Here is a 15328-nt window from a genome sequence, read left to right on the forward strand (position 1 = left end):
AATGCAGATGAGCTGAAGGCCACTGTCAAAGAAACCTGGGCTTCCATACCACCTCAGCAGTGCCACAAACTGATCACCTCCATGCCACGCCGAATTGAGGCAGTAATTAAAGCAAAAGGAGCCCCTACCAAGTATTGAGTACATATACAGTAAATGAACATACTTTCCAGAAGGCCAACAATTCACTAAAAATGTTTTTTTTATTGGTCTTATGATGTATTCTAATTTTGAGATGGTGAATTGGTGGATTTTTGTTAAATGTGAGCCAAAATCGTCACAATTAAAAGAACCAAAGACTTAAACTACTTCAGTCTGTGTGCATTGAATTTATTTAATACACGAGTTTCACAATTTGAGTTGAATTACTGAAATAAATGAACTTTTCCACGACATTCTAATTTATTGAGATGCACCTGTATTTCTCATCTCAATCTTATAAAAAACAGATTATATACAACTCAAAATGCATCAAAACCATGGAAAGAACATAATGAAACAGTTATTTCGAATTGGGTAAATAAATGCTTTACCAATGTTCAATGGACTACTTTCACATCTGCTTCCGTGTTCTAATCAGTGCGGCTCAGGCGTTTCCGGTTACAGCATTCAGCGCGCCTACGTGCAGAGATTTATTAGTGGTAAGGCAGATTTTGTTTTTTTCTGTCAGTTGATTAAATCAGATTTTTGATGCTATTGTGACATCTCAATTTTATAATTTGATGAAATTTGCCTAAAATAATATATATTCCTGTCCTTCCCTCCTTTTCAGAGACAAAACAAAATGGTGTTTTCCATTTGATGTTTAACAGCTGCAAAACTGCTGATGTTGCAGTTTAAGTGAGTCAAGAGTGTTTGTTATATAATTCATTATAGAAACAAGATGTTGATTAAAATAATCTTTGATTAAATATTTTTTGAAATTTACCTATTTTCCAGAACATTCCAGATGGATTCAGTGCTGAGTAAACTTGGAGTAACTTCTAGAACTTTCTAGAACTTTCCAGTAATATAAATAGTAGTATAAATACAGGGGCCTTAAGCCCACCAGTTCAGTTTAGTTCCAGCTGCCTAAGTGGATACATATCTGCATTTTTCTGAGAAGGCATCAAGAGGCTGCAAGCCTATACAAATATTTTGCTATGTCTGCGGCCAATTTATCAAGACAGGAGGGAAAAAGTACTCCGTTTAAGCATCTGCTAAGATGTGTGAGGCCTACAAGGCATATTTCGGCATGCCTGTCTGGGATCAAGACAAACCCTGGCCACCTCATTTCACCTGCGAGCACTGCAAAAATTGTTACTGACAATTGTTGCTCGGAATTTTATGTTATAAAATTTGTTAATTTTTAAAATTGTAAAAGTTTTTATTTTTAAAATGTTTTTTTTGGGACTGGCCACAGTGGACCACAGTGGACCAGGGAGGAACAACGTCAAGTGGGAGCCACAGGTGGACCCCCAGAAGGTGCTGATGCCACCACTTCACATCAAATTGGGCCTTTGTCAGAGCTCTAGATAAGGAGTCGGCAGTCAAAGGCAAAGGTCAAAGCCAGTGTCTTCATCGGACCACAGATAAAGAAGATCCTGGAGTGCAGTTAATTCCCCAAGAAGCTCACTAGTAAGGAGAAAGTGGCTTGGAACAGCTTTGTCGCAGTAGTTCGGGGCTTCCTGGGCAATCACAAGGCCGAAAACTATGTGGAGATGGTTGAGATTCTGGTGAAGAACTACGGCACAATGGGCTGTAGGATGTTCCTCAAAGTCCATATCCTTGATGCTCATCTTGATAAATTCAAGGAGAACATCGGAGCGTACTCGGAGGAGCAAGGTGTGCTTTCATCAGGATATACTGGACTTTGAACGCCACTACCAAGGACAGTATAACGAGAACATGATGGGAGACTATATTTGGGGGCTGATTCGTGAAAGTGATTTACAGTATAATCGTAAATCTCGAAAAACTACTCACTTCTAAATCTTTTGTAGTCATTTTTGTATTACTTAACTATAAATACATGTTAATTTGGATTCATATGTTGTTTTTTTCTGACTTTATGTGAACGAAAAGACACAAATTCTAATTGGAAATAAGTACATTTCAAAATATCACTGTCCTGGTCACAAAAGCAAAGTTTGTGGGGAATAATAGCCATTTTCTATGCTTCTGAGGCATAAGCAATTAGGAAATAACACTTACTACCCAGGAACAAAAATTGTGTTATATAGTACTTATCAGTGAAACAGTGACACAAAATAAATATTAAAACATATATTTAATAAAAACAGGGTGATGCATGCATTCATTGTGTCTTTCTCCTCCCTTACACATGGAACATAGCAGTGACTGAAGCACGCAGTTGTTTCATTCAAAGAGCGCCGCTGGTGCTGACACCCTTTAGACCATTTCCCATCTACAGTCCTATACTTTTCCCTTAAGTAACTTTCTAGATGAGAACTCGTACGAGGAACGGAACTCCCGAGGAGACTTTTCCCCCATTGCATTCGCACTGCCAAATGTTACCACCGTTGTGACGTAATATAGTATTGACCATTTTTTCTTCTGAAGTGGTGCGATTCAATATAAACAACAACAACGAAATTGACAAAACCGATGGAGGACACTGGGGGCAGAGTTACACTTTTGTTAGGGCTGTTTTATATGAGCTTTGGCTGCATTCGAAAATGTAGGCAGCTGCTTAATCAGTTAATGGTTTAAACGACAGCGTTTTTGGATAAATGGAACTCCAAAGGAAACTGGTCTCTGAACAGTTTAAAAAGCACCTTATTTCATCCTACCTCAGCCCACGAAGGAAGCATTTTCTCATTTTCGGACGCAGTCTTTGTCTTCATGTTACGGTTTAATCTGGGTGCAAGAGCTGTACGTGCTGCAGCTGGAGAGATGAGACGAGCAGTCAGACTGCAGCACACACTGAATTTAGTGGACAACATGTTGAAAGCACTATAAACCTATTTATCAACACAGTCTTTCACAATAATGGCTTTTATGACTCAACATAAATTACTGTACTGAAAAACTTACTAATTGACTTAAAAAATACGTCTTGATGCAAGTTACCACCACAAAGTAATAGGCATGCAATACTTCCCTCATGTAAACTAGATTTCATGATGGTTTACTGTACAATAGAGATCAATTACCTATTTATCCCAGGAAAACATTTATGTGGTAATCCAGAAATCACTTTATTTTCTGTATAGTCACACAATACAAACAGTACAGATGCGATGAAAACTCAAAGTGTGTCTCCCGATTAATTTACACACACAAACATGTGAAATGGGTGATCCTCTTAGTATACTTTGTTTGTTTTATTTTATTTCTGTTAAGGGAATTGTAAAATTAGTGCAATCCTCTGAGTAGCACGATAGCAGCTAGTTGTTTTTGACCAATCACAGGCTGCAGCACCTCCCACAGTCTCCAACGGACCCTATACGCCCCCAAAGTACCTACTCCAGAGTAGGAGCTAAAAATCTCCCCAAAGCGGCTCCGAGGAATTATAGTGCCTTAGGTGCGAAAGCGCAGAAAAGTACTAGTCCCGGAGGAAAGTACCTAAAACGGGCTTTAGTATTGCCAGTGGGAAAGGGCCATTTGTCTCCTTCCACCTTTTGTCATTTGCGTTTCGAGCTGATCTGTGGTAAAATGTCTGCTACAGACCTCTGTGTGAAGAGAAACGGTGAAATGCGCTTGGATTGGAGTATACCAGCCATTGCTTTCTCAGATCGGCTCGGGCTGAATTAAAGCGCTGAAAACTGTTGTTCCACAGAATTTTGAAGAAGCTGTACACAGTAATGTTCAGAATATTTCTTCTCCTATCTCTGAAAAGATCCGTACTTCAAAATCCTCTTTCGAATGCTCATTTTAAGTGCCGTTTTGGGAACTAGGTAACTACGGCGCATGTAAACACATTTAACCGGAAACTAGCGGGCCGCACTATTTCAAAGCAGAAGTACGTCATGAGGCTCAGTGCAAGTAGTCCATTGCTGTGTCTCGTTTCGAAAGGCTGCATGCTAGCTAGGACGTGTCCTTTGAAGGCAGCGGTATACCAAGCGTCCTCCTTTAAACAAGCCTCGTTTAAACAAGAAGGCCTTAGTAGGACAAACGGAAACATAACTGATCATGGTTGCTATGACAGCACGCCACTCTTTAACAAGCGCGAGCACTTTGAGTGAGAAGGGAACAAAGTCCCTTTGGAAGGGAATGTATGAGGTAAATTTTAGGAGAGTTATAATGATGTAGAGAGAAAAGAAAATTTATTTTACAGGTGTACTTTTAGTCTATAATACTTTATTTTAATTATATATTACTAATTATACATATTATATACTCTGCACCCGTCTACTGAGGTACTTAAACTTGGGAATTAACATTACTTGCATTTGAACATTATATTTTCGGACAAATTGGCGTCATTTATTTTAGACAAATGATGTTCATTTCTGTTTAAGCAAAGAAATGTGGGTTGTGAGTGCCCACAAAGGATACACCTCATACATCCTCCAAATTCCCGTGTAAGAAGGTCGCATTCAAAGGCTGCATTCGGAGTGTCCTTCTCGCTTTTCTAAAACGAGACATATGTGGCTGACAAATGCGACCTCCGGAGGACGCAGCCTTTGAAACGAGACAGGAGACTGGCATGAGCTTCGCAACAGCGCCGTCTACTGTACTGGGGTGAAATAGGTTTTCATTTAATGTTTTACGAACTCTGTGTGAGTAGACCTTCCATCAGAGGTTCATCCGTAAAATCATCACGGATTTGGTGTGAACAGGCCTTAAGACTTTAGGTATTCACTGTAGTCAATGCTAAGTGATTGATACAAATCGTTCCATCATTTACATGCAGTAACAACCCTCACGGTTTAAGGAAACAAGAGTAAAGTAGGAGATTATAATTAATAAATAAATAGATTATTGATTAGAAATTATAGATAAAAAATTATTTGTGGAATTTTATTCAGTGTATCACTGGAAAAATTTAATTGGTCAACTTACACCCAGATGGCTCATCTTACCCACTGACCAGGAGCAACTTGCTCCTAACCTGGGGTAAGTTGACCCAATGGATAACATTTTTTTTTTTAAAGGCCATATGTTTGTGGCTTTCTTTCACAGACTCACTTTTATAATATCAAATGAAAGCAGACACCTTGAAATAAAGGTATCACTATTTATTTGAACTCTGTCTAATTTTTCCTTGTATAGGAGACAACATACATAAAAATATGCTCATCTTATCTCATCTTACCCCGCTCTCCCCTATAGTGCATAATTTGGGACACAGCATTTGGGACAGCAGAGGCTTGCTGGTTAAACTAAGTGGTTAAGATGCCTCATAGTGACACCAGTATACCAGCATCCAAAACACAACATATGATGGTGACCAAAATGTCTGGTCTTTTTGGCAGAGTCATGTGAATTAAAGGCAATTAGTGGACACTCTTTACCAGAGCAACCTACAAAAATGCTTTAGCTTCACATGTGGGACTGCTATGGTCAACAGATGGCAAGCATCCTGGAAAACATGCCATATTTCCATACTGGACTGCTATCTTAAAATAATAAGTGTGATATCAAAGATAAACATTTGGGTTTTACTCATAGTTTCCTTGACAGCAGAAGGCATAAGGCTTTAATCTCTTTCAGCAATTGGCAGTGGTCAAGTCACTTATTTAAGTATCAGAGCAAAGTAACAAGGCGTCAGAAAGATTGACCCCAGATCTCACCACAGAGAATAGTCACAGTGCTTGCGTGGCATAAATGCCTGACAGCAGCACACTGTTTATATCAGATGTTGTTTGTTGTGTGAGAGAGATAGTGAGAGAGAAGAAAGTCTGAATTCGTCTCATTGGCACAGCGGAATGAGAAAATGTTCTTAAGACTTTATCTAAAGAGAGCACAATGTTCTCGGATTATTTGTTTTTTGTTCTGATAACATTAACTGTTTAACTTAAAATATCCACAGGCATGTAAGAATTTCCCATCTAAGCCTGCCTCTTTCTGTCAAATATCTCACTCTTTCTCAAACACACAGACCAATATGTTGGAACTGAGTGATCTTCTCAGAGTCATTTCTGTCATCAAGTCTGAAATTAAGTCCTCATCTTTCAGTACACACTCACATTATGAATCATCAAAGCAAAGGAGATGTGAAGAAGATGTGTGTGATGATCAAAAAGACACTCCAGGAAGGTCAGTCCAGGAAAAGGAGTCTGGATTTTTGGGTTAAACTTTAGCAGCAATTGAATTAAAAATTTGGTGCAGAAAATATCAAAAGTCAGCCCTGCACTAGTATCCTGCTGTGGTCCCTGCTGGAAAGACCAGCAAAGCTGGTCGCAAACTTATGCTGTGTTTTGGATGCTAGTCCCCCAGCAAGCTATGTTGGTGTGCTGGTGGTGTCCCCATCCAGCTTCTTACCTAGTTTAAACAGCTTCATCAGAAAGACTAGCTAAGTTTTGCTAAATTGGGCAAACTGGTCCACCAGCTAGACCAGCACCAAACCAGCATAAACCAGCCTAGACCAGAATTGAAATTAATACTTTCAACAGGGGTAATGACAGTACAGCCACTTGCAATAAATATGAGTTCACATTTTGAATAGTCCAGAATGGAAGTGTTCTTTTCCGTCTATGTGTCACAACAGGGGTGTAGTGGAACACCTTTAGTATGTGGCGACTCACAATTGGTCACTTGCTCAGTTTTTCTGTTCAAATCCTGATTTTGCAGCACCATAGTGGAAAAAGAAATCGCAACCCTGCCAACAAGCCCGGATTGGTACAGAACGGCACAGTTCCACATCTGAAAGTGAAATTGGAGCTTTATAGGAAAAAGGGCTTAAATATTGATCTGTTTCTCACCCACATCTATCATATCACTTCCAAAGACATTGATTTAACCACTGGAGTCTTATGGATTACTTTTATTCTGCTTTTATCTACTTTTTGGACTTTCAGATTTCTGGTCAGCATTCGCTTGCATTGTGAGGACCAACAGAGCTGAGACATTCTTCAGAAAATCTTTGTTTGTGTTCTGCAGAAGAAAGTAATCATACACATCTGGGACGGCATGAGGGTGAGTAAATGATGAGAGAATAACATATTTTGGGTGAACAATCAATTTAAATTAGTAATTTTAACTGTCTAATTTGCCATCTCTCTGTGGCTTTCTTTGTCCCCTTCGCTAAAAAGACTGCAAAGTCTTTTCAGACATGCTAGTCCAACCGTGTGTTTGTTACTCATTTGTTGATCTAGCTGATGGACCAGCCATGTTGTTTACCTGCCAAGCAGTAGTGTAGTCTAGGGCTTACACAGGCATACACCGTATGCCCACCTAACTTTCTTAGGATTTTGCGTATGCCCACCTAAAATAAGTGATGATATGTATGGCCGCCAGAACAACGAGTAGGCCTTTGACTTGGAACTTTTCTTTTTTTTTCTCTCTCTCTCTCCTTTTTCTCCCCAATTTGGAATGCCCAATTCCCAATGCGCTCTAAGTCCTCGTGGTGGCATAGTGACTCGCCTCAATCCGGGTGGCAGAGGACGAATCTCAGTTGCCTCCGCATCTGAGACCGTCAATCCGTGCATCTTATCATGTGGCTTGTTGACTGCGTTCCGCGAAGGCTTCACGCTATTCTCCGCGGCATCCACGCACAACTCACCACGCGCCCCACTGAGAGCGAACCACATTATAGCGACCACGTGGAGGTTACCCCGTGTGACTCTACCCTCCCTAGCAACCGGGCAAATTTGGTTGCTTAGGAGATCTGGCTGGAGTCACTCAGCACGCCCTGGATTTGAACTCACGACTCCAGGGGTGGTAGTCGGCGTCTTTAATCGCTGAGCTACCCAGGCCCCCTGACTTGGAACTTTTAATCTACTAATGAGATGCCGTAGCACCAGTGAGTGAATTGTGTTTTTTGTTTTATTTGAAAAAGTGTAAAGAGATTCTTTCTCTCTAAAGGCACATGGAGCTGCAGGAGGTGGGAGCGCAACTGATGGCACTGGTAAGACAGAGAGTCCGACTAAGCTGATCCACCAATCAGAACGTTCATTTCAGACGTGATTGGATATTTGCTAACCAATCATATTTTCTGTTTCAGTAAGGGGTGGGACATTTCCAGCATCTAATGCTAATGCACAACTCTGGAGTAAACATAATTTGCGCTATAAATGTATTTCCCTGCTAAACGTAAATATATATACATTTAAATTTAACTTATGCAATTAAACTTGAAATTGAAAATACTGCATGTTTTTGCACAAGTGCTAGTTTTGATGCTCTTCCCAGATGCTGGACAACTGTGTACCTTAATTATATAAAATGTTTTTTTTTTTAATGTTTTTTTTTTTGTTTTTTTTTTGTTTTTTGCCTTTTACTGCTGTCAGGGGTGCCTTTTTCTCGTGATATCAAATCATTTTAATTTATATTTCTAAGAAGCAAAACAATTTCAATCTACACAGAAAAGCACATAATAGTACACAAATAAAACAAATAACCACTAATTCTTATGTAGACTATATATGGTAATACAAAATATCATGTTAACGTGAACATTATTACACCAATATTAGCTATACAGTGCTTAACAGTTTATTGCCTCTTAAGTATGTATTAGTTTATTAATTAGAATAATTATAAAGTATTAACAATTTTCATAGTAGCCTAATGAAAGAAATATTAATGACACCTATTAATTTAAATACATATTTAACATCAAGTTACCATACCATGGTTCTTAGGAGTTAACTGTACACCATGCCAGCAAGAAACTTACCCTGATATACATTTTCATGTTCATGTGGGACTATAATTACAACAGCCAATATTCTTTTTTTAATGAAAAAAAATATATATATTTCTTACACATTTTATTTATGTACTGTACATTTTACTTATAAATGTAAATATATGAATTTTAGAGACTGGGTGCATGTTTAATTTTATTCTTTTTTAAATTGGGAGGGGCGGCGGGTCCTTCATAAATTCACAGTATACTGCACCACTGCTGCCAAGAGACCAAGGGATTCTTGCTGACAAAGTTAGTTTAAAAGCCTTGTCATGACACAAGCATCCCATGCTGAGAACTAGAATCCAAAACACAACATATGCTGGTGACCAGCATTGCTGGTCTTTTCAGCAGGACTAGCCATGCCATTATATTCCAGAAAACAATTATTTAAATAAGGGCAAAGCTGCTACACATTTGCATTACCACTGTGTTTATGTGGCCTAATCTTTCACTCTTAAATGAAAGCATCTATTCAGACAGCTCTGCTATGCTTGGACTGTAATCTCACCACACACACACACACATACTTTCTCTTATCCATATTTATACTCACATTCATATGTGATATGTATGTTCCCATAGAACAAAATACCCCCTGGCTTTAACTGCATTCACCTGTAAGTGGTTTTAAAAGAGGTATTGAATGCATGTTCACTTAATGATCATGTAATTAGACAGGTGGAGTATTTGACTGACGGATGAGGAATTTATTAAACCACCTGTTACTTCTCTCAGTGAAAGTCTGTAATTGCATTGCTGGTGCAAAAATGTGTCAGTAGACCAACAGAGCCAGCACGGCCCTCCTGCACACATACACAGAACTGCACAGTACTGTCTCCATTGGGACAATAGTCTAATTGTCCATGCTTGAGATCAGGGCCATGATTCCCAGGCTGGTCCAATGTGGGCAGTTTTCTATCTCACTGATATTCAACATAACAAGACTAGAGTTCTCCATTACTCAAACACACAGTAACTAAAATAAAAAAATAAAAAATAAAAAAATAACAAATGTCATCATGTATGAGGTCATTCATAACTGACTCCAGTAACAGTATCCGACAAGAAATGAACAAGAACCTATTTTTGTTCAGTTTGCAAAATTACTTTTTACAGACAGTTTCCCTGTAGTGTATTTCAGTAATATGTCGTACACAGTGGAGTCTGTTACTATAGTTATGGATGATGAAATGAATAGGAATTTTTCAGTTTTATTTAGAAATCCTCTCTCCCTTTCAGTTCCTCTTTTAATGATTCATATGCTGATTCTGATGAAGATTGCAAAACCTTTGCAAAGTTTTGGTGCTGCCAGAGACACAAACAGATGTATGCTACAATTTGTAGTTTAAAAAGTCAAATTGATCTGATTGTCCAAGGCCCAAAAATCCATCTCTAGATCTCCTTTTCTTTGTCAAGGCATCCAAGAAAACTTTATGACACAAGCCTTACCTATGAGTTTAGGTAGGTACAGCTCCTAAGTGTAGCTCAGTCTATCCCATGTGTAATCCAGAGAGCTGGAAGCAGGTGTAGTTCTAACTCACTTTAAGACATATTCACCATTCATCTGAACCTCTGTAGGGCACCAGAGCAGGATGGACATATATTTCAGAATTAGAGATGAGAGAGAATGAGAAAAATATCTTCTTTTGCTCTCTCTGTCCTACTCCGTTCCCTCACCTACATGCTCTCTCTCTCTCTCTCTCTCTCTCTCTCTCTTTCTCAACCCCTTTGCCTCTCTTTCTCTTTCTCCAGTTCAGCCCTCAAAGTCTCTCACAGGCTCCCTCCTTTTTCATTCTGCTGCCACAAGGCAGTCTTTATTCTCACAGCTGAAGTGCTCCTCACTTGTTCAGCCTATGGAACAAGACAACCACCCAGAGCCCAAATCAGGTGACAGATAGGCAGAGGTAGGAGGCATTCACACAGAACAGAGGCACAGTGAGTAAAATAGGGTCCACTTATCTCCTGATGCAGAGATTACCGAAATGGTGCTTTGTAAAATTAGATTTGTTATATCAGCACAAGGCAGCAAGTCAGATACTCTTTTTGTCTCTCTCCTCTTATAAAGAAATCTAATTCCTACAGCATATTTGAACCCTAGCCAAGCCAGATAAGCAAAACAGTGAAATTAAATTAAATTACATTATTACTAGAAGTCAGGACAGTGCTAAAACTCTCCTCTAAATACATTCAATTGCCCTCTGTTAATTGTCTTATGAGAACACATGGAGGAGAAAACAAGAAAGCAATACATCAAGGTAAAAATAGTCACTGTAGGGGCAAATAAAAACTGTGAGATTATTTTTCCTATAGTGGAGAAATCCTCCACTTCTTTCACACACGCTTGGCTGTTGTAATAATGTATTTTTTTCATGTTCTGTAGTGTCCAAATGTAACACACACACACACATGTTGGTACTCCTATCATTACGTGTACTCTCCATAGACATAATGATTTTTATACTGTACAAACTATATATTCTATCCCCTAACCCTACCCCTAAACCTAACAATCACAGAAAACGTTTGGCATTTTTACATAAAAAATAAAAAAAACGTATGTTTGTTAAGCTGTTTGAATCACAGGGACACTAGGGGTGTCCTCATAAACCACATTTATAGCATAATACCCTCGTAATTATTAGTGTGTAACCTAAAAATTTCCTCGTAAACCACAAAAACCAACTCTCTCTCTCTCTCTCACACACACACACACACACCATAGGCTTCTATTATTTTTCTAAAGCTAATTAAAACTACTATAGAGTCTATAGTACTTTATACAAACTATAACCCACACCCTAACACTTCACCTATAAGACAACTTTGTGAATATTTAGATTTAAAAAGAAAAACATTATTTGAATTATTTATGAATTTAAACCTGAAATATAAGTCACGTTTCCAATTAAGGACATCCCCAAATGTCCCCCAAGTGAGGTTTTGTTATATTAAGCTAACTTTGGTAACAATTTCGTTTATTACAAATAAAATATACTGTATATATATATATATATATATATATATATATATATATATATATATATATATATATATATATATATATACTAATCAGACTGCATCACATTAATATACTGTATATATTTAAAATATATATAAATATACTGTATATTCAGTACTGTGCAAATGTCTTATAATATAAGATGTTACACAAAAACATTTGTCTTCAGATTGTTATTTATATCTTCATTTATATACATTTAAGGCTCCCAAACATTCCTTTTGCAAATAGAATAGAATAGAAGAACAGGGAGCCCTGCAACAGATGTCATGGCCCCCACAAAGCCCCCGCACTGAACATCGAGTCAGTCTGGGATTACATGAAGAGACAGAAGCATTTGAGACAGCCTAAACAGATAGAAGAACTGTGGTGAATTCTCCAAGAAGCTTGGAACATCCTATCTGCCAACAACCAAAAAAAAGAACAAAAAAAAAAAAACTTGTGTCCAGGTGTACCTAGGAGAATTGTTTATGAAAACTATTTATGGCATTATTTTTTAAGAAATCTTCACTATGCAACATGTTTCACAAGTGCCTAAAACTTCTGCACAGTACTGTGTGTGTATATATATACAGTTGTGCGCAAAAGTTTTCATACCCTTGGAGAACTGGTAATATATGTACGATTTTTAAAGAAAACATGAGTGAGCAGGCAAAACACATTTCTTTTATTTCTTATGGGATTCATATTCAACTGTAGGTTATAACAGAATGGCACAATCATAAAACAAATCATGGCAACAAAGAAAAAAATGAAATGACCCCTGTTCAAAAGTCTGCATACCCTTAGTTCTTAATTCTGTGTATTTCCCCCTTTAGCATCAATGACAGCGTGCAGTCTTTTGTAATACTTGTCTATGAGGCCCCAAATTCTTGCAGGTGGTATAGCTGCCCATTCATCTTGGCAAAATGCCTCCAGGTCATGCAAAGTCTTTGGTCTTCTTGCATGAACCGCACGTTTGAGATCTCCCCAGAGTGGCTCGATGATATTAAGGTCAGGAGACTGTGATGGCCACTCCAAAACCTTCACCTTTTTCTGCTGTAATCACTGGAGGGTCAACTTGGCCTTGTGCTTAGGGTCATTGTCATGCTGGAAAGTCCAAGTACGTCCCATCGCAGCTTTCGTGCAGAAGAATGCAAATTGTCTGCCAGTATTTTCTGATAACATGCTGCATTCATCTTGCCATCAATTTTCACAAGATTCCCTGTGCCTTTAGAGCTCACCCCCCCCCCCCCCCCCAAAAAACGTCAGTGAGCCACCACCATGCTTCACAGTGGGGATGGTATTCTTTTCACTATAGGCCTTGTTGACCCCTCTCCAAACATAGCGCTTATGGTTGTGACCATAAAGCTCTATTTTGGTCTCGTCACTCCAAATTACAATGTGCCAGAAGCTGTGAGGCGTGTCAAGGTGTTGTCAGGCATATTGTAACCGGGCTTTTTTGTGGCATTGGCGCAGTAAAGGCTTCTTTCTGGCAACTCGGCCATGCAGCTCATTTTTGTTCAAGTATTGTCATATTGTGCTCCTTGAAACAACCACACTGTCTTTTTCCAGAGCAGCCTGTATTTCTCCTGAGGTTACCTGTGGGTTTTTCTTTGTATCCCGAACAATTCTTCTGGCAGCTGTGGCTGAAATCTTTCTTGGTCTACCTGACCTTGGCTTGCTATCAAGAGATCCCTGAATTTTCCACTTCTTAATAAGTGATTGAACAGTACTGACTGGCATTTTCAAGGCTTTGGATATCTTTATAAAGTTCCATTACCTTGTTACGCAGGTCTTTTGACAGTTCTATTCTGCTCCCCATGGCTCAGTATCTAGTCTGCTCAGTGCATCCATGTGAGAGCTAGTAAACTCATTGACTATTTATACACAGACACTAATTGCAATTTAAAAAGCCACAGGTGTGGGAAATTAACCTTTAATTGCCATTTAAACCTGCGTGTGTCATCTTGTGTGTCTGTAACAAGGCCAAACATTCAAGGGTATGTAAACTTTTGATCAGGGCCATTTGGGTGATTTCTGTTATCATTATGATTTAAAAAGGAGCCAAACAACTATGTGATAATAAATGGCTTCATATGATCACTATCCTTAAATAAAAGACAGTTGTTTTTTTTGCATGATCAGTCATATTTAAAGTGATAAAATCAATAAAGTGATTTGATTTGATTTTATATTTTCAAAATCAATGCCAAAATTTCACAGTTTCTGCCAGGGTATGCAAACTTTTGAGCACAACTGTGTGTGTGTATATATATATATATATATATATATATATATATATATATATATATATATATATATATATATATATATACACACACAGTTGTGCTCAAAAGTATATATATATATATATATATATATATATATACACACACACACACACACACACACACACACACACACACTACTGGTCAAAACTTTTGAAACACTTGACTGAAATGTTTCTCATGATCTTAAAAATCTTTTGATCTGAAGGCGTATGCTTAAATGTTTGAAATTAGTTTTGTAGACAAAAATATAATTGTGCCACCATATTAATTAAAAGCATCCCAGGGTATCACCCTGGGATGCTTTTTAAACAGTATTGAAGGAGTTCCCATCTATGTTGGGCACTTATTGGCTGCTTTTCTTTATTATTTGGTCCAAGTCATCAATATCAAAAACTTTTTTTAAAATAAGATTTAATAATGAAATAAATTAATATGGTGGCACAATTATATTTTTGTCTACAAAACTAATTTCACACACACAAGCATACACACTACTGGTCAAAACTTTTGAAACACTTGACTGAAATGTTTCTCATGATCTTAAAAATCTTTTGATCTGAAGGCGTATGCTTAAATGTTTGAAATTAGTTTTGTAGACAAAAATATAATTGTGCCACCATATTAATTTATTTCATTATTAAATCTTATTTTAAAAAAAGTTTTTGATATTGATGACTTGGACCAAATAATAAAGAAAAGCAGCCAATAAGTGCCCAACATAGATGGGAACTCCTTCAATACTGTTTAAAAAGCATCCCAGGGTGATACCTCAAGAAGTTGGTTGAGAAAATGTCAAGAGTACATGTCTGCAAATTCTAGGCAAAGGGTGACAACTTTGAAGATGCTAAAATATAACACAGTTTTGATTTATTTTGGATTTTGTTTAGTCACAACATAATTCCCATAGTTCCATTTATGTTATTCCATAGTTTTGATGACTTTATTATTATTCTAAAATGTGAAGAAGAAAAAAATTACAATAAAGAATAAGTGTTTCAAAAAAACAAACAAAAAAACATATATATATATATATATATATATATATATATATATATATATATATATATATATATGTACAGTACTGTGCAAAAGTCTTAGGCACATAATATGTTTCACAAAAACATTTGTCTTAAGATGGTTATTTATATCTTCAGTTTTAGTGTGTCAATGGGAAATATAAATATTAGAGAAACATTCCTTTTGAAAATAGATTAGAATAAAATAGGAGAACAGGGAGCC

General features: G+C 37.6%; 1 long non-coding RNA gene across 1 annotated transcript; it reads left to right on the forward strand.

Moving 5' to 3' along the window:
• Nucleotides 1–576: 576 nt before the first annotated feature.
• On the forward strand, nucleotides 577–2274 carry LOC127425182 (uncharacterized). The gene is made up of 3 exons (XR_007894575.1): nucleotides 577–638; nucleotides 770–837; nucleotides 1400–2274. It is a non-coding gene; the product is annotated as an uncharacterized LOC127425182 (long non-coding RNA).
• Nucleotides 2275–15328: the final 13054 nt, after the last annotated feature.

Source organism: Myxocyprinus asiaticus, chromosome 3, assembly GCF_019703515.2.
Source record: "Myxocyprinus asiaticus isolate MX2 ecotype Aquarium Trade chromosome 3, UBuf_Myxa_2, whole genome shotgun sequence".
Taxonomy (NCBI): Eukaryota; Metazoa; Chordata; class Actinopteri; order Cypriniformes; family Catostomidae; genus Myxocyprinus; species Myxocyprinus asiaticus.